The sequence below is a fragment of the Lagenorhynchus albirostris genome, chromosome 16 (assembly GCF_949774975.1).
Source record: "Lagenorhynchus albirostris chromosome 16, mLagAlb1.1, whole genome shotgun sequence".
NCBI classification, from domain to species: domain Eukaryota; kingdom Metazoa; phylum Chordata; class Mammalia; order Artiodactyla; family Delphinidae; genus Lagenorhynchus; species Lagenorhynchus albirostris.
In genome coordinates, this window is record NC_083110.1 from 30156136 (window position 1) to 30176816 (window position 20681).

The 20681-nt window shown below is 49.5% G+C and overlaps 1 long non-coding RNA gene across 1 annotated transcript in view; it reads right to left on the reverse strand.

Moving 5' to 3' along the window:
* LOC132507564 (uncharacterized) overlaps positions 1-20681 on the reverse strand; it is a 205047-nt gene that overhangs the window by 29464 nt on the left and 154902 nt on the right. The window contains exon 3 of the long non-coding RNA XR_009536217.1: positions 209-352. This is a non-coding gene — a long non-coding RNA (uncharacterized LOC132507564). The remainder of the gene's footprint in view (positions 1-208; positions 353-20681) is intronic.

Consider the following 20681-nt stretch of genomic DNA (forward strand, 5'->3'; position numbering starts at 1 on the left):
GCCCAACAGGAGTGCAGAGGGCACCAGAGCCTGAGAGGCGAACACCGGCCAGGCCAGAGCCCCATGCCTGGTCCATATCAGAGGAAATAGCCAATCAAGGTGAGAGCCAACCAAGGAGTCAGGGTCATGGGCAAATCGACGTGCAGTCAGGGAAGGAGCCCCAAGGCTCAAGGGTGGGCCAAGGCTGCCAGGTGGTTTGGGCTATTACCTGGTGAAGGTGGTCAGAGCCTCCTCGGAAGGTCCAGCCTCCAGGGGTCGCGGCCTCCACCAGGCCTCTGAGGTGGGCATCTGACAGGCCGATGCGGGGAGCAGGCGTGGGCGGAAGTCCGTTTGAACTCCCTCAGCCCTGTATCTGAGGAGGGAATTAAACCGTTCTGTTCTACTATGGCGTTTCATTGACTTCTGGCAAAACACGATGTCCTGCTTCAAAGGAAAGGAAACACACAGGCTTAGGAGGCTCGTTGGACATCAAAGAGCTATTAGAGAACAGCATCCTGATGAGCTAATTGCAAATGCAGCCCGAGCAGACGGAGCACATTTGCCCAGGAACATATGGGCTCACACATCCAGGGAGAGGGTGCTGGGGACAAGATGTATGTGGGGCTTTGCTGAACCCAACGTGTTTGCAAAATAATTCAAGACATTGCCTGAGCCTGGGCTGTTCTCCCCTCTGCATTCCATCAAGCCGGGTGGGGGTGGGGAGAAGGAAGCTTGGTGCCTCTGCAAAAGGAGGCCCCAGGGAGCAAGTAAGCAGGACCGGGCCCAAACAAACCGGAACATTCCCTGCAGAGCCAGCGAGACACGTGGGTGGAGAGAGCCTTCTCTTGACTCCCAGACGCCCCTCCAGACTGTGTGCCCCAGACCAAGTGCAGAGGGCCAGGGGCAGCAGTGGGTTATTCTCCTCCTGGACCTCCTCGGCCTCACCCATCCAGTCAGGGTACGGAGCCCCAGCACTTTCAGCCCTGAAAATGTTGCAGGAGTCTCCTTCAGCTCCATCATTACAACATGTCTGGAGACCACACGGTCCGGGTCGTCTACCCCAGGGCTCCCTGGGGTCAGACCAGTTGTGTGGGCAGGCCCCAGACCCTCAGCCATCACAAAAAGCTGAGTGACTTTGCTTCCATCTGGTTTATATCAATGCATCAGGATAGGACATAAGATTCTCCTCGAAGAAAAGGGAGTTCCAGATTATTAATAAAAACTACTTCTCTGGAACAACGATTTCATCTTACCAGTTGAGGAAACTGAGGCTGAGGGGGCCATGACTACCCAGGGCACACAGTGAATCAAGGGTGAGACCAAAGCTAGAACCCAGGACCCTGGCTCCAGGCCAATTTTCTGGCCACCCCGCCAGGTGGCCCACATCCTGTCAGGTTCAATTCTAGACAAGTGTCCAGGCCCACAGCCAGGCCCCAGCCTCCCCGGGCCCCCTGAACACATAAGCTCTCCTCAGCCCTCGGGGTGGGGGGAGCATTCCTCAGCAGGATCTGTGCCTCAGCAGTCAGGAGGACACCTCCGTGTCACCCTCCCGCCCTCCAGGCTGAGCCGATAAAGGGTAGAAGCAGCCGGGAGGCCAGAGGGAGCTTCCAAAGTAGAAGGCAGGGAGACAAGGGGGAGAAGCCAGCGTGTGAAACCGACATTGAGTCTGCTGCGTCTTCTAAGACAACGAGCTGGGGGCCAGCAGTGGGGAGGGAGAAAATTGGAGAGATTGTATGGGGCCTTGGAGGTGGCCTGTTCATGGTACAGTTGTGAAATCCAAGACTCAGAGGCCGGGAGGGGGAGGTTGGGGGCTGGGGGGTGGGAGGCATGCCCAGCATTCCCAGCAAGGTCGTAGCTGAGTCCTGCCCTGGGTAAAGCAGTACAAAGGCATTGGGCACCTGGAAGAAAATCTAAACCCGTATGCAAGGCTGAGTCTACCCAGCCTGGGTTTCCAGCCTCCTCTGCTCCCCCTCCCTCCTCACTCCCAGCTCTTAGACACAGCATCCTCGCCTCTTTCTTCACTGCTCTTATTATAGTCTTAAGTGATGAACGAGTTTGGGTGATTCTTGTATTAATTTTCGTCTCCCCCTGCCCCAGACGAAAAACTCCATGAAGGCAGGAGTTGGTATGCTTTGCTCACCTCTGAGTCCTCGGTGCTCAAAATATATTTGATGAATGAATGAATGAATATATCATGGCTCTTTCTGACTTCAAAACCTGCCATGGCTCCTCCCCACCCCTATGGTTTCACTGGTAAGCCCTTTACCCAGTACTGAGGTCATTTATGATCTGATCCAAGTTCCTTTCTGGTCTCATCTCCCACCATGATTCTCTTCATACATATCTCCACCCCACACAATACAACGGCTCTGGACAAAGCCCACTACTACTCCAGAAGACCCTGCCTTCACATGCCTTGATAGCTTAAATACTCCTAAAATACTAAACTAACTAAACTAACTCCTAAACTCCTAAAATACTTCTCCTACTTGTCTTTATCTAGATGACAGGATCCTACTGATTCTTCTATACCCAGCTCAAACGTCCCCTCCTTTCTCCATGGTGAGCCATCTCCGTCCAGGCCCTAGGCAGCATAGGTGGCTCCCTCCTTGGTAGGCAGCCCTTGAATATGGTGCAACAACCAGGATACTACACAGGCATATAAGATAAGCATTGGTTTCCATCCGATTCTACCATAAGAGACTAGGCCTACCATAGGACAGGAAGTATGGCTTACCTACCTCTGTGTCCCAACACCTGGAGTTTAACCAGTTGGAGGGCACAGGGCCCTTGACCCCTAACCCAGTTGGTGCTCTTTCCACCACACATAGATCAATTTCACATCATTCCATTCCGTTTCAATATCCTCCCCCCCTTCTCTTTCTCTCTCTCTCTCTTTCTCAAAACCCACATCATCTGGAACCTTCTCTTGGCTTCCCTCTTGCCTACCATCCTTCCGGTCATTGCTATTCCTCAGCAAGGAGCGTCCAGGAGGGAAGCTCAGGTGACGCCCAGAGTGGCAGGCTGGTGCCTTTGGGTTCAGGCCGGTTCTCAGACCCTCCAATGCCCAGTGGCCTCACCTAGAGAAGAGGCCTCCAGTAGTCTAGACCAGTACCTGAAAATTTTAAAAGCATCACACAACTCTATTTGTCCTGTGCAATGCTTTTTAAGATCAGTACATTTTATAGACAAATATAGATTTCCAGTTCCTCCTGAAAAATTAAAAGATCAAACCTTTCTGGCACTTTCTCACAAAGCATCAACAGGGAGGAAATAATAGCAGCTTCCCGTTTAGACAGAGCCTATGCTCCCTAGTTTGCCATAGACTCCACTACTCGCTGTTGCCCATCAAACCCCCCTGCTTCGCTAATGACCAAAACCTGCCTGGCCTGTTTAGGCATTTGGGTTTGTGGTCTAGAGGAAGTTTGGGAGACTTTCTTAGCTCCTAAATCAGAGATCATTCCTCCGGCCCAATGCCTCCCCTCTCATTTGTTCCAGATCTCTCTCTCTCTCTCTCTCTCTCTCTCTCTCTCTCTCTCTCTCACACACACACACACACACACACACACACACACACACACACTGACTCTAAACCCATAAGGGTGCAGTGGAACCCATAAGCCCAACTGCTGAGTCTGTGGACACAAGTGTCTCACTAGGGAGTATGGGGAAGTAAAACCCTCCAGGGAAGGGGAGGGGAAGAGCATAAACATGGGTGTGGAGACATATTACATTCCAAGGTGGCTGCCTGTTTTACATTCCACCAGCAATGAAGAAGAGTTCCTATTTCTCCACATCCTCAACACTTGTTATTTTATCTTTTTGATTATCGCCATCCTAGTTGATATGAAGTAGTATCTCATTAGGATTTTGATTTGCATTTCCCTAATGACTAAAAACGTTGAACATCTTCATGTGTTTATTGGCTGCTTATATATCTTCTTTAAAGAAATGTCCATTAAGATTTTTTTGCCCATTTTAAATTGATTTAGCTTATTATTGGGTTGTAAGACTTGTTTATATACTCTGATTACAAGTCCCTCATCAGATACATGATCCGCAAGTATCTTTCCCATTTTGTGAGTTGTCTTTTCACATTCTTGATGGTGTCATTGCAGCACAACAGTTTTAATTTTCATGAAATACAATTTATCTAATTGTGGGGGGCGTGGTCACTTATGCCTTTGGTGTCGTATCTAAGAAACCATTGCCAAGTCCAAGGTCATGAAGGTCCATACCTACCTTTTCTTCTAAGACTTCTATAGTTTTAGCTCTTAGATTTGGTCATTGATCTATTTTGACTTAAGTTTTATATGTCGTATGAGGTAGGGGTTCAAATTCATTCTTTTGCTTGTGGATATCCAGTTGTCCCATCACCATTTGTTGAAAAGACTACCCTTTCCCCATCTTATTATCTTGACACCCTAGTTGAAAATGGCACCTTTGACTATGATCATGAGGGCTTATTTCTGGACTCTCAGTTCTATCCCATTGATCTATATGTCTATCCTTGTGCCACTACCACATTGTTTTAATTACTATAGTTTTGTAGTAACTTTTGAAATCAGGAAGTGTGTGTCCTGTGACTTTGTTCTCCTTCAAGATTGCTTTGGCTCTTTTGGGTCTCTTGACCCAGACGAATTTAAGATCAGCTTTTCGATTTCTAGGTTTAGCCATTTTTTGCCACGAGGGAACATGAACCTTTTTTTAATAAGTCTTTGTATTTTAATTTGGATTTTTTTTAAATATGATATTTCCTGGTTTAAAAGAATTCAGGCCAAACAAAACAACTGCTGCAGGCTAAATCTCAGTGCCACTAGTTTGCAACGCCAGCTCAAATCCCAAGTCCAAATTTACAAATGGGGAACTGAGACCCAGAGAGAGAAGGTAAATCTCTCAAGGTCGTACAGCAAGTAAGGTGTGCAGATGGGGCTCAGACCTAGAAGTTGGGTTTCAAGACCAGAGCTTCGGGCATCCTCCTCTGCTTAGTTCCTCTCCAAGCAATATCTCTGGAAGCATACACCACACCCAGCACATGTGTCCAGTGATGTCTTAGGCCAGAAACACTCCTCCATCCCTTCCCGCCCAAAGATGCTGGGCTCCCGAGATGCTGGGGGCTCCCTTGGTCTCAAGGCTGAGGTTCAAATCCTGGTGTGGCCAATGATCCCAAAACATTCAGACACCATCATAATTTTCACCAGCTCGTGGCCTGGAAAGACAGGGTTCCCCTCTCCAACTCTCTCTTGCAACCTGGGGAGTAGACTCTAGGCAGAAGAATGAATTGCCCTCCTCTCCGCCACCACTCTTTGGGTTTCCACAATGCCATTTTAGGAAAGAAAGAAAGAAAAATAATCAAACAGAAAACAATCAGCAGTAGCCAGTAAACTTGTAGTCTCCAGAAAGTAATTTGGAGAGGTAGAGTGGAGAAAAAAATTTGTCAGATGGAGAGCCGGGCATGTCATGTGGGCCGGAGCACGGGGGCTCGGGGGAGCCTGCTGGCTGCAGCCCTGCTCCTGCAATTAAGATGATAGCATCGAGACCGCCATAATCCTCATGGTCGTAAACTGTGTCACAAGGTGCTTCCTCGGCAGGGTGAATCCAGCAGGCAGCTGGTCATAATTTTTCTGAGACTTCCTTTTTGTGTTTTAAAATTTTTTTTTAAGGACAGTGATGCCAGTTCTGATTTTACTGCAAGGTGCCAGGTTTTCATTTCATACTCTCTGCAAAGATGGATTCACTGGAGTGTAAAACAAGAAAAAAAAAAAAAACCCACACACAGACACACCCAGACACACACCCAGACACACACACACACACACACACACACACACACACACACACACACACACACACACACACACACCACCTTGAGGCGTCCCACATTCTCCCTGATCATTTCTGAGAAATTAAATCTTACAGCATAGTGATTTTCAGGGATTCTTCTTTAAATAGTTTTTTTCTAAGTCACTCATATTAGGATATGTAGAATCCAAAAAAGGAACAGTGAGAAGTGTCCTTAAAGCTTATTGCACACACTTCCCCACCCACCCATCCACCCACCCCAGAACCTTAGAGTCGAGGATGCTAAAGGCCAGAGAAGAGGGGACTTTCCTGACGCCCACTCTTTGTGGCTGAGCTGGGCTGAGAACGCACATTCATTTGTGTGCAGGGCGTCTTACACCCGAACACCCATTTAGATATCATCAACCTCAGAGCATTTCATTTTATAAAGTGGGGCAGAGGCCCGGAGAGGGGAAGGGACATGCCGGCTCCACGGGGGAGCTGGGTGGCAGCTCTCACTGTAACACAGGTCAGTGGAAACCTAAGCCACAGATTGCCCTGCTTGACCAGCGGGAGCTCACGGCCTCAGGAGAGGAGGGGGCATGGAAGGGAAGAAGAGGAGGCCAGTTTCAGGCGGGCCGGAGGAGTAGCGTGAACAACAGACAGACCGGAACAGCCCAGCAGCCCTCCTCCTCTGTGCCCTCCCTTTGTCTCCTCTCCCAGATGTATCCCTTGGAAATGGACCAAGGTACCCGTCCCAAGGCCAGCATGTAACCAGTCTTTCACAGAGGTCGGTGGCACATGTGATCAGCTCTAGGAGGAGCCCCACACCATGACCCACGGAAGGTAGCAGGAGGCTCTGGGAGAGAAAAGCAAATCAACAGGACCCAAAGGTTTCCTGAGTGGTGGTGTCCTACTTAGACCACCCTTTATTCTAGAAAAGGCAGAAAGATGTGAGCTCTATTGCCACAGGGTTGGGCACAAGTTATTATCCAATAACCTGTGAAACTCCAGAACTCTGCTGAACATGGGTTCACAGCGACAAGTAGAAGAAAGTGTCTAGCTGAGGGCCACAGGGCTCTGTTCTCTGTACTCGGCTACTGAGAGTTTTTACTAGGTTCCTACATGGACCGTAGGCTGACCCAATCAGATGGGCGGGAGAGCAGGTGTGAAGGACGGCAGCTTCAGGATTCCAAAGAGGGTTTCAACAAGCATTTATTAAGTGCCTACTGTGTGCAAAATGCTTCTGTCCCCTGGGCTCGTGAAGACTCTTTGCCCTGAGGAGACTGAGGAAAGAATGCAGTGGGGCAACTGAGGCAAGAAGAGCCCCTGGGTGATGCAGCAGCAGTCCAAGGGATTATGGGGACAGGGCAGCCCAGCAGGACCCCAAGGGCTCCACACTGCCACCCAGACCCCTTGGGTGGGGGCCTCGCACAGGAGAAGGGCGGCAAGCCTGGGAGCAGCTGAGTGTTAGCAATAAGCTAGCACCAGCCTCCCTGCCCCGTGAGCACCCTGCTACCCCAGCGCGACAGTGCAGCCACTCCGGGCCAGTTGCTGAGACAACCCTGAAACCAGAATCTTTGTGGCTGCTAACCTGGGGTGTGAGAGGGAGGGGTGGCAAGGAGCTACCACCACCACCAGCTGCTGCCCCTCCCTCTGCAGGCCTGGTGACCCTGTGGGATAAAGGCACCCAGGAGGTATCTCCTGGAGGCCAGTCCTGGGCACAATGAGGGGCTCTCAGCTACCCCACCCAGATGCTCCTCTTTAACCCAGGCCCCACTCTCTCCAGCTTATCAATCAGTTCCAAGAACCACCACCCACCCCCAGCCTTCAGCTCAGTCTGCTTCCTCCAGGAAGCCTGAAGAAACCCAATACTCTGCTCTCCTTAGACTTGGGTAGCCCTGATTCACCTGGCATGGGTCTTTCCTGTGCCTGGCGACCATGCTCAGATTTCCCATAGAAGCTTAGAGAGCCCTGCCCCATCTCTCAACAGGATTCATCACTCCCCTTCTTTAAACCTCTGCGTTGGATCTTAGCTGTCCACAGCCACAGTGTGAGGCGGTGTGGGCTCTCTCTGGCCAGACTGGGTGCTCTGCGCTTTGTTTATTCCATGATAAGCCGTATGCCAAACCCTGAGCTAGGTGCTGGGGAGGCCCCGGTGAACAAGACACCAGCCCTAACCTTGGAAACTTATTGTATAGTACAGGACAGAGATCAGTAAATGAACAGTGACAATCCAGGGGCCATCCTGTAGGAAGGCAAATCCTGGGGCCTGCAGTAGCACCGCACGGCAAGGGCACCTAACTCACATCAGGGGCATCTGAGAAGGCTTCCTGGAGGAAGGAACATGTACGATGAGACCTAAAGGATTAGCAGGAATTAGCCGGGTGAAAAAGGGGAAAGAGTGTGTTTTTCCAATAAACAGCACCTATTTTTTGAATGTCTACTTTGGACCAGACACTGCTGTCTATTCCAGCAGTGAATAAGGCAAACACAGTCCTTGCCTTGATGGAGCTTAGAGCATGGTGTGGGCACTGATGCGACATGAATAATTACAACACTGAATTACAACTGTGTAAGAAGAAAAGGTCAAGACATTCAAAACATAGAGTGGGAATACTTAGGCTGGGCTGCGGGTGGAGACAAAAGTCCCTGGGAAGGCCAATTTAGGCCAAAGCTTGAGGAAAGAGGAGAAGAGTTCTGCCAGGCAAAAGGGATGCAGCAGGGAGGAACAGAATTACAGGCAGAATGACCTGTGCAAAGGCCCTGAGGCAGCAAGGGATTTACTATGTTAATAGATCTGAAAATAAGGACTAGAACAGAGAGTTTTGTGCATAATGGCAATGCTTTAGTCACCCTTCATTATTGCAATTAACATTGTTGAAAGAATTTAGAGGTTCTAATGTTATCACATTTCTTTCCCATTACAGTCATCACAGGTTATGGTGGAACATTCTCCTCACTTCACAGATGATGAAATTGAGGCTCAGAGAAATGAACATGTGCCTAAGGTCACGGAGCAGGAAGTGGTTATGAGGATTCAAATCCAGAACCCTGTGACCCCAAGGGAGCCTCTTTTCTCCCCTCCCCATGGCCCCAGTATGCACCCAGCACCACTTCCTCACTTAGTATAGGTGTGAGGTTATATAGCTCAGACCCAAGACCCAGGCCCACAGCATCCCCAGGTGGAGGAGGTGTCCTGGCCCCTCATCTCACCAGCTGCACCCACGGACATGCTTACTGGCCTCAGATTCAAACACTAATTGCCCATAAAGTTTTTCATCTCAACAGATCCCAGCTGTGACCTGGAGGGAAGTGGGGGGCTTAGGAGAGGAGGTCGTTAAAATGAGGAATTTGGAAATGGCCATCTCCTTCAAAAACAAAAGCATGTTTTCGCTACAGGCATCTCAAGGGCCTCTTGTCTCCTCGGTCACCCGCCAGACTATGCGTTGCTTGTCAAGTGATTCCATCTTAATCGAGAATTCAATTGGCCCAAATTACATTATGTATGTAAATTTCCATCTGCAAATCAACACAGCTTGGACATCACTCTTGTCCGGCTGCTGCCTTGGTCTCCAGCTCCAGAGCCTGCCCTCGGCTCAGCCTCTGCCACCCAGGGAGGGGCGCTCTGGGAGCCAGGAGGCAGACGAGGGCTGGCGCTCCATACCACAGAGCTGAACCATCCACAGGCAGAGGCTGGGGGGATAAACCAGGCTCCAGGTGCAAGTTGGGTTTCCACCATCAATTTCCAACGAGAGCAAACGGGGAAAGCAACTGCAGTGGAACCACCAGCCTCTGATTTTAAGTCCAGGCAGCATCTGAGGACACCAAACAAGGGCACTATGTCTCAGGGAGGCACTTGTGTATAAGAGACAGCACATGGGCTCTGGAGCTGGACTGTTTGGGTTTAGATCCCAGATCTGCCACGTGTCTGCTATGTGACCTTAGGTAGTTTGACTAACCTCTCTCAGCCTCACTTTTCTTTTCTGTAAAATGAAGATAAAATGGTATCTTCCATACAGGTCAGTCAGAAAGCACGATGTAAGCATTAGCTGTCGTCACCTTCATCATCCTCATCATCACTAGTACTACCACTACTTTGCTGCACACCAGGCTAGAGTATTATCCTTGTTAAGCGTTAGAACGAACCTGCTAAACTCCATAGGGTACAAGCTGGGAATACCCTTAATTTTCCTCCCCTCCAGGGCTGGGAGCAGGGGGAGGCAAGGGAGGCACTTGTGGCCTTGGGAACAAAACATAGGAAGGCACCAAAGATCCCAGTAATCAAAATAAATCACATTTTAATGCAATATTTTTAAAAATCAAAAGTAACGCAAAGAAAGTCGTGAGGTACAAAACATCAAAATCTAAACCTACGTGGTCGGCCTGATTCTTTCCCTGAGTTGAACGAGATCTCAACAGGTTGGTCCCATACTTTTTCCTGTTACTCTTGGATAATAAAAAGTCATCTGGTCACTTGAGTAACCAAAAAGAATCTTATTTCACTAATTAGAATCTCCGGTCCAGTTAAGACCACACTCAAACCCCCTTTCCGGCCTGTCCCCCCCTCCTCCAGTGGGGCTGGATGCCGCTGGCCTTGAGGGAGGAGGTCCCCTCTCCTGTGACCTCTGCCCTCCTCCTCCAATGCACGACCTCGGATTCTGACCTCTTGGGGTGAGGCGCAGAGGAAAAGGGGATCAAAAACAGGCTGCCCAGCCTCCTGGAGCAGGGTACCTTGGACCTGGTGCTGTCCTCTCTGGGTGGGTGGGGAAAATTCAGCTCCTTCTCACTGGGGCTGTCACAAGTTCTCAGATGAGTCCCCTGGCGGGAGCTCTGCATCATCACCTCCAGATCCTTCCTTAGCCTTGGGCATCTGAGGGCCCTCTGGAGGCCATGCTGCCCTCTGGGCCTGCTTCTTTGGAAGAGTTCCACAGCCGGCCTAGAACACAGGTGAACAGGTGTTCCCTTGCCGGTGAGAGAAGGCAGCTTCCCTCCGTACATGCCTCACTGCCCCTTCCGTTGCTTCACACCCAGCTGCTCCCTTGCAGATATGCCTATCGTTACACTTCCCAAACTTTGGGGCACCCTTGCCAAGCCCTCTGTGATAATTAATTTTATGTGTCAACTAGACTGGGTTAAGGAATGCCCCGATGGCTGGTAAAACAATATTTCTGGGTGTGTCTGTGATGGTGTTTCCAGAAGAGATTAGCATTTGAATCAGTAGATTGAGTAAAGAAGATCCCTCCTCACCGGCGTGGGTGGGCATCACCCGATCCCTTGAGGACTGAAATAGAACAAAAAGGCAGAGGAGGGGCGAATTCCCTCTCTCTTCTTGAGCTGGGGCATCCCTCTTCTTCTGCCCTTGGACATCAGAGCTCCAAGTTGTTGGGCCTTTTGGGCTCCAGGACTTACATCAGCACCCCTCCCCCCAATTCTCAGGTCTTCAGATTCTAACTAAATTATACCACCAGCTTTCCTGGGTCTCCAGTTTGAAGACAGCATATCGTGGAATAGCTCAGACTCCATAATCACGTGAGCCATATTAAAAAAAATTCCCATATTAAATCTTTTTTTATATCTCTCTAGATAGATAGAGCTCTCTCTACATATATATGTATATAGATAGATATATAGATATATCTAGAGAGAGAGAGAAAGATACAGATAGACACGGATATAGATATCCTATTGGTTTTGTTTCTCTGGAGGACCCCGACTAACACACCCTCCTTGAAAGTCTCTCACTAGGCCAGAGGGGAGAGGGGCAGGACAAACACCCCCGCACTCCCACACTTCCCTCCAAGGGCACTCTTCTTTTGGCCCCTTCCTTAACCCCTCTATATGTGAGTTGCTGTCACCTGGCTCCCTTGAAGCCCAGCCAGCTGGTCTAGCGCCCCCTTTGGATGGGAGGGTACTTAGCATCACTTGCTTGGTCCTCAGCCTCCGGCAGCTCAGCCCAAACCGAGACACAGAGTTACACCTGCATTTCCTCCAGCCCTCACCAGACCCTGAAGGGCACATCTGATTACTTCCACTCATAGCTGGGGCATCTGAGGACCCCAGAGGCAAAGTCCCATGGCCAGTCAGTGGCAGTGCTGAGACATGAGCCTTCGGCTTCCTGCCTTCCCCACTGGCCAGGCAGACTGGTGGCCGTCTAGGAAGGACACTGGTTCTAGTGGACAATGGATAAACAATCAGCCCTAAGGGGAAAATGCAGGTGGCTGTGTATGGGGGTTGACAATCTTCATAAAGGACATGACCGAGCCACCTGTCTTTAGTAAGCACCTGCTGGCTGCCCAGGCCCACTCCCCGACCTCAGCGAGTGTGGCAGCCAGGTGACCAAGACTGACCCACACATAGGGCACGCGGGGAGAGCAGCACAAATTGGAGGCCCTGCCTGTGACTCAGTCCCCCAGAGCCAGAGAAGCCGCAAGAGAAGGCACCACCCAGGGAGCACGCTGTGGGAGCTACAGCAGGGCCTGGGTGCGTCCACAGTCCCCCAGCTGGGGATGCTTTTAGTATTTGGAATGTGATACGGGGTTTCTTCTGTCCCCTTTGGCCGGACACAGGCTCCTTCTTAACCAAACACACAGGCGAAGCCATCCGTCTTAGGACCGTGCTAGACCTGTGTGACCTCTGGCCCATGTCTTGGCCTTTCTGAGCCACTGAGCCTCCACTTTTACATGTTTGTCTAACAACGATGTCTAACAACAATGTCTAACAACGATGATAGTACCTCACATCACAGGGCTGTGGGAAGAATGAAATGAGATCATGCAAACCCAGGGCTGAGCAGTCTCCATGCACATTCAGAAGTGCTCTAACGTTAGCAAAGCAGTGCCTCTGCTATGTGCCGGGGCCCACCGAACAGGGCCAAGCCCTTCAATTCCCGGTCTGCACTTTCCATGAAGGAGAGAAGAATGTTCTCTCCAGTGCTGACAGGTCAGACATTCACTCAACAAACATCCACCAAGCACACAGCCTTGGACCCAGCAGATGCTCCATAAGCACAGAGCCCCCAAGTACAGCCAATGAGAACGGTGAGAATATGAGACCAGTGAGAACTGGTTTAAGGGAAAGCCTAGTTGGAAAGGGGGTGAAGGAGGACTTCCTAGAAGAGGTGCTGTTTGAGCCAGGCCTTGGAGAGGGAATGGGAGCTGCAGGAAGACAAGACAAGGGCAAGGAGAAGCCGAGTGAGGGCCTCCGAAAGCCCCCCGGGGAGCCCCAGGCAGAGGATCACTGCCCAGCTACCGGGGCAGCTATAGGTTCTCCAGCCATGGGAGTGTGTAGGGCTGTGCTCCCCTTCTCTGTCTGCCTCCCCCTCTGTGCACTCCCCAGGGCCAGGACCAGATCCACACCAGTCACCAGGGTGGCCTTGGCCACCAGACTACCGCTGCCCCTTGGTAGGTGCTCAGAAGTATTTATCTAACTGCTCCTGGGCCTCTGGAGACTGGGCACTGGCGGTTCCTGGGGCTCTAAACCATCCGCTCATTTGTCCAGTAGCTGTGGAGCACCGACTCTGTGCGGGGCACCTCTGCAGGGCTGCAATGCAGAGGTGGCCTCCGCCCTACCTGAGGGGCTGAGAGTCTCCAGCAGGCTGACCCTTGCCATAACCCTAGGATCTGGGCAAATAAAAGGCCTGGGAACCATGGTTACAGGCCCTCAGGGCACAGCCACCTCCCAGGATCCTTAGCTCTTCTTGACCGAGGCCCAGGCAGTCCTGGGCTGCACTGGCCTCCCCGCAAGGACCCAGTGAGGACCAGGCAGCACACATAAGGGGAAGGGGCCCGAGTCCAGACCTCGATGGGGGACCGGGTCTTTGTGTCTGGCTGTGAGTTGTGCTGAGGTGTCGGTGAAAATTCCAGCCCAAGTGTGACCCCTGGAAGCTGCTCTCTATGTCTCTGCCCCTCTGCTCACCTGGTGTTCCCTACCCTTCCTTCCAACCCTGCTCTCCAGGCTGTCAGCCCCAATAGTAACCTGCCAGCCCTACATCCTTCTACCAATCCATGCTCCTTCCATCTGGCGTGCCCTTCCCCACCTTCCTTACCTGGAAAATGCTCGTTCACTCATTCATCCAATGAACATCTACCGAGCACATTATCCCGTGGGCCAGGCACTGTTCTAGATGGTGAGAATTCAAGGGTAGCTAAAACAAGGTTCCTTTTTTAAAGGGGTCCCCAGCCTTGCTGGGGACACAAACACAGAAACGTATAAACTTAGAAGCACTTTCAGGTGTAGTGCAGGAAACAGACACAGTATAATCTAGGCCTTACTCAAGAGTCACCTCCTCTAGGATGCTTTCCTAACACCAGACAGTCAGGGGCCCCTCCCATGTGCCCCTGTAACACCTTAAACGAACCTCTAGGAGGGCACTTATCACACATTGTTTTATGGGTACTTTTAAGTTGGAATGAGAAACAAAGATAGATTCACTTCAATATCCCCAAGATTGAGCACAGGTGCTGGTGCTGGTCAAAATAGGTTGAAGGAAGGAAGGAAGGAAGGAAGGAAGGAAGGAAGGAAGGAAGGAAGGAAGGAAGGAAGGAAGGAAGGAAGGAAGGAAGGAAGGAAAGGAGGGAGGGAGGAAGGAAGGAAGGAAGGAAGGAAGGAAGACAGACCATTATCAGCTTGTTCCCCTGTGGCTATTTGTATTTGCACACGCATTACTGTTTACGCACGTTTCTGTTAAGCTAACCATCTCTGTGGACACGACATGCCCTCCCTGTGTGAGGCCTCTTGCCGTGTCCTGGGGCCAGTGGACAAATGGGACATGGCTCCTGGCTACAGATGGAATGGGTGACAGGGCAGACAGGCCCATAAACACACGGCCGCATCCAGCCAGGGGTGCACCTGACCTGTGTGGAAGTGCATTTCCACGTGAGCCGGGCCATTTGACTCTCATTCCCTGAATGATAATTGGAAACTGGCTGGTGAGTCCATCGGACCCAGTCATCTGAGAGTGATTTTGATGATATGACAATCTGGCCTTGAGCGAAAAAGCAATGAGGAGAAAGAAGGGAACTTCTGTCTGAGGAGCTGAAAGCTTGAGTGCAGCCCAGGGAACAGGGACAGCGGCTGAGGAAGGGGATGGGGGCAGAAAAGAGGAAATGGGCCATGGCGTCTGCCCAACCAAGCAGCTTTGGGACATGGAAGACCACGGACAATGCCAGGAGAAAATACCAGCTCAGAGGCAGTGCTGGCGGTAGTCCTGCAAGGCAGAGCCCCCCGTGGGCGCTCACCCACTCCCTCTTCTCTCCCCACCCTCCTCCACTCGGCGTCACCTCCCAGAAGTGCAGGGACTCAAGGCCTTGCTCTCCGGGCAGGCAGCACGTGGACAGGAAGTGGCATTTGGTGGAGCCCTGATCAGGGGTGAGAACACCACCGCTTCCCCAAATTGGTTTTCCGACAGTAAATTATAATTGCTCTCAGTGTTCTAGAACTCGGGGACGGAGATTAATTGCAGCTCCGTATCCTAGGGCGCCCTGAACTTTAAGCACAGCGTGACGTACAGGTTGTTAATAAGAAGGGGGGATCTGGGAGGACTCTTCAGATGAGCAAATAAGAAAAGGAAAACAATCTGAATTGGCTTCTGCACCTACCAAGGGGGAGTCTTTGGGCCTGGAAGGATGCTTCCCATCTTTCCAACCTGGCCACGGATAGTGTTTATGATGGTCAGAGGCACAAAGTGGCTCCCAGGGCATGGGGACCTGTGGCAGACCTCCGTCCCCCTGGCCCAGAATGGAGCCAGCGCCCAGGGCTCACAGGAACAGCAGTCACAACTCAGATGGCAGCCCAGTCAGGAAGGTGAAGGAAACTAATAGCGCTCGCAGGCAGGGGACACAGCAGCGCAAGGCAGCCACTGGGGGCCAGGGAGCCCGTTCCCTCAGGGGCAACCTCGGCTCAGCTCCAGCTGACCCTTATTACCTGGGAAAGCAGCCCATACTGCTGGGTCTTCAAGAGCAGAATTCCAGGTTTCTGTACAAAATCTCTGTGTTTTTATAGTTGGAAGCTTATTATCATTTTAACATATTTTACGGGGCCAGATAAAATATATCCATACTGGAATTTGGTCCATGGGCCAACATCTTGAAACCTCTACCTAGCAAGCAGTTACTTCCCCCCAGTGAGTGGGAGGTTTGGACCTGTCTCTTCCCTGAGAGAGGAGAGTTTCCCACCCTTCTGCCTCCTGGTTCCTTCCCTCCCACAGCGTTTCTCTCTGCCACCCTTGCCACAGGTGCCGTCCTTATCTTCTCATCTGTCTCCCTATTAAAATTTGAGCCCCTTGAGAAGCATGGATTATACACCCCTCTATCCAGAGCAGCTAAGAAAAGGCCCAAGGGAGGGCTCAAACAATGTCTGCTGAGTGAATGAATAAGCGTCATGCACTTTCAAACCTCTCTGCATTTGCCCATTCTCTTCCTTCTACCTCCACAGTGCCTAATTTAAAACCTGACACATGCATCCGCTCCAAGCTTCTGTCCCCTCTGTTCCCTTCACCACATCTCCAGCTTCCCAAACTGAGATCAGGGCCAAAGAGGATGAGAAGTAGAAGGGACACAGAGTCCATGGTGGCCATGATTCAGAGGCAGGAACCAAGGTCTGACAGGAAGAAAGGAGTTGCACGAGTCCAGACCATGATCCGAGCTGAACCTCCTGTCTGGAGGGGGGCAATGGACGTCGCTGATACCCCTGCCCTGGGCCCTCCTTCCCTCTCTTCCTCTCCCAGAGCACTGCCCGTGCTCTGGGGACCAACCCTCCCTCCTGCCCCCATCCTGAGGACAGGGCTGGAGCAGCACAAGCTCCCCAAATCCCACTTCCCCAGCAGAAGACCTGAGAGCCACCATCACCCCAACATGCACTCAGCTTGAGATGTACCTGGAAAGCCATTCATGTAATACAAAACAGAAATTACTATTTAGAATATGAAATCAATGCATTTTATTAAAATGTCTTTTGGAGCCACGTTCCATGGCTGCTGTATCTCTGCTGTTGGGCCACTCAGGGGACACTGACCCTGGCAGCCCTGGGCCGACCCACCCCATCCCAGGGCAGCTGCTTGCTGAGATGGGGACATTCAAGCTGTTATCTGGATACAAGAAAGAGATTCAAAGGAAGAGCTCATTTGTGCTGGGAGCTGACTGGTTTCCCTTCTTCCTTCCTTCTCCCACGTGGAAACCCAGTGGGAAATGGAGGCAGTCAAGGATAGAGGTCAAGAATGCATTGAGTTCAGGCTCCAGTGTTTACTAACATGGGACCTTATATCAGCTCTTTTATCTCTCTCTGCTTTGGCTTCCTTCTCCACAAAATGGGGATATGTGAAAAGAATACAAACCACTAAAGTTCCAGGTAGAAACATCTTCCATACTTTAGATCATTTAATCCTCCTAACAACCGTATGAGATAAGTACAGTAATAGACTACAGACTGTAATAATAATAGTCTCCATTTTACAGATATGGAAACTGAGTCACAGAGAGGCAAACTGGGTTCTGCAACGTGACACAGCCAGTAAACACTGGAACTGTGATTCAAACATAGCTACATATAACTCTAAAACCCGTGTTCACCTCTTCTTAACTTTTAAGAAACTTAAGAAAACATAAACATGATTCGAAATACAGAAAGCATCAAAAAGACAGGGCAAAGCCTCCTTCTCATCATTATCCTGCATCTTCAACCATCCTCCTCTCCAAAACTATTCTTCTACATCTCTTATTTTAACTTCCAGAGTTTCTTTAGGCATATACAAGCAAACACGAACACAAATTTTACCCCTCCCTTTTACATGTTGCTCTGCACCTTGTTATTTTTATTTTTAAATGATTTAAGACTCACTTAGAAGTTCCAAAATAGTACAGAGAATTCCAGTGTACCCTTCACCCAGCTTCCCCCAATGATAATATCTTAAATAACCATAGCACAACTATCAAACCAAGAACTTGGCAGTGGAACAATACAATTAAACTTATTTGGATCTTACCAGGTTTAGGTGCCATACATTTTTATGTCGTGGTGAATAGCTCTATGAAATTTTATCACATGTGTAGATTTGTGTGACCACCACCTCAATCAGGGTTCAGAACTGTTCGATTACCGCAAACAAGTTCCACAAAATACCGCTTTATATTTACACACGTCTCCCAACCCTAACCGCTGGCAACCACTGAGTTGTTCTCGACCACCATGTTTTGTCACTTCAATAATAATAAATAATACACAGGGAATATAGCCAACATTTTATAATTACTATAAATGGAGTATAACCTTTAAAAATTGTGAATCACTCTGCTGTATACCTGAAACTTATATCATATTGTAAATCAACTATACCTCAATAAAAATTGTTTAAAAAGAATAATAAATAATAAATGGAATCCACAGTCTGTGACCCTTGAGTTTGGCTTTTTTAACTCAGGATAAAGCCCTTGAAATGCATCCGACATGCTGCATGTATCAATAGTTCACTCTTTGTCCTTGCTGAGTAGTATTTCATTGGGTGATAGCAGCACAGTTTATCCATTGACCTGGTGGAAGATCTTTGGCTTGTTTTTATTTGTAACTATTACAATTAAAGCTGTTTTCACATTTGTGTATAGGTTTCTATATGGGCATAAGTTTTCATTTTTCCTGGGTGAATACCCAGGAGTAGAATGGCCGGGTCATAGGGCTTGTGCATGTTTGACTTTGTTTGTAAGAAACTGCCAAACTATGTTCCAGATCGGCTGTTGCATGTTGCCTTCCTCATGACAGTTCTGTTGCTTTGCATCCTCACCAGCACTTAATATTGTCAGCATTTTTATTTTAGCCATTCTAACAGGTGTGTGGCAGTACCTCATAGTACACCTTACTTTTTTAACTTAGGAGAACTTGGTGCTCTTTCTATATCAGAATACAGAGCTACTCTTTTTTTTTTTTTTTCTGCAGCTGCATCGTACTTCCTTGTACAGATATACACCAAAATTTATTTAACTGATCCCTTTTGGGTTGGCTTTTGAGTATCTCCAGTCTTTGTTATTTCAGTTATTTGAGCCCCAAACTCTCAACCACCACATTTAACTGCCTTTGCAAATATCTAAGGCCCTGGGCATGTACATCTTATGTCTTTCAGCAAAGGATTCTATTAGTGATCCTTTCGATTATAAGTGAAAGAAGCCTAACTTGAACTAGTTTAAATTGAAAGAAGCGGAAGTGATTGGATCATAGATGGCAGCATTGAACGACCGAACTGCAGGAAAGGCGGGGTCAGAACACTCAGAACCGGATGGCACCTGATCTCTCTCCACCTCCCTTGTCTGTCTGTTCTTATGTCTGGGTCTTTCCCCCTCTCTTCACTGGGCAGCAAGCATGGCCACAACAGCCCTCCATACTGTGGGGGAACTGCCTCTCTTTGCCAGATCTAGATCAAAGGTGTCAGAGAAGGGTTCTGGCCCATTTGGGGAGGGAGCGCCATTTTAACACAATCCTGGCCATCTCTGGTAGGTAAGATAGTTCCTAATAGTTGCTCCTGTGTGTGCAGAGGAGGGGTTGGAAGATGAACCCCAAGATACAGAGATTTCTCCTGTCTTGGGATTGACCACATCAGATTCATTCCCATATTTCCCAACACAAATAGCCACTCTCAGCACACATTAGATGCTAAAGGCGTGCGGCGCATTCCGAACAAGGTATGTGTCAATCAATCACGCATTCTAGTAAATTGCCTCTTATTTCTTCACATGCTGGGGAACCCACCATTTAAAATAATGCCGTTAAATTCCTCCACAAAGCAGGCTTTCTTCACCTAAATGCTCACAGCAGGATTTGCTTAAAGTGGGGCATGCCTGTAATCTCAGCTCATGGGGGAAACCTTTGATTTTCCTGACAACCCACTGAGATAGGCGAGGATGTTACGAGGGCAAATGGTTAATGGATGTGAAAGCTTTCTGTGACCTGAAAGTAGTACAGAAATGTAGGACCTCACCATGACTATTATGATTATCCTTATTTCATCTCTTCTTTGAAGAGCTTTACACTGTAATTTTGGAAGTGGAATTGGAGACACCTCTCTAACAGTTCAACCTCATACTTCTCCTCTAAGTCTCAGTCCTGGGTCTCAGAGCATCATTTCCCACCAGCCTATTGCTTCTATTAAATGCAACATAAAGAGGTTTCCGCAGCCAGAGGCCTCCTCGGACGGGAATAAAGGGAGGCAATGAGGCACATTTAACCATCTCTAGACCACCCTATACCAGAACAGTCCATTCTAGCCCAAATTTGGGGATTTGATTTCACAGTCTTCCTGGAACCCCTAGCTCTATGCCAAGCCCTGTGCTGGATGCTGGAATCCCAGGCAGCCCACAGTCTGGGGGAGGCCGGTCATCTCTGTAACTGCTTCCACGCAGTGAAGGGAGACGCAGAGGTCCCCAGGACAGGGGATTGGGGAGGTGTTTTGGGAAGAGCCCCAGCTCTGACCTTGACGGAGAGGTGATGTACGTTTGAATGACACCGCTGACCCTGGTAACCTCAATCCTTCCCCAGCTGCCCCTCTAGTCCTAGGACCCTTATAGCTACACAAGAGTCCTTATAGTTTACCCCCAAATTCTTTCTTTCCTTCTCTACATTTTTTACTCCCTTTCTCCAGATTCCTTCTCCTTGTTTCTCAGTACCTTTCCCTCCCTTTAAAGTCCACCTCCATTCCTACCACTCTCCCAGGCTTGGTTTTGCAAAGAATCCCACCACCATCCCCTTCCTTCCCTTGCTCTGCTGGGACACAGTGAAATGTAAGTAGCTCCTAGACCCTTGGTCATAAATCAGTCTCTCTGGAGGCGCGATCGTTTTTATTGCTCTTCTGTGAGCATCCTGTCATTCCTCTCCCTGTTTCAGATATTGGCAAACTTGGGACTCACAATCCTCTTCCCGGATACGTCTCATTAGAGACCTGC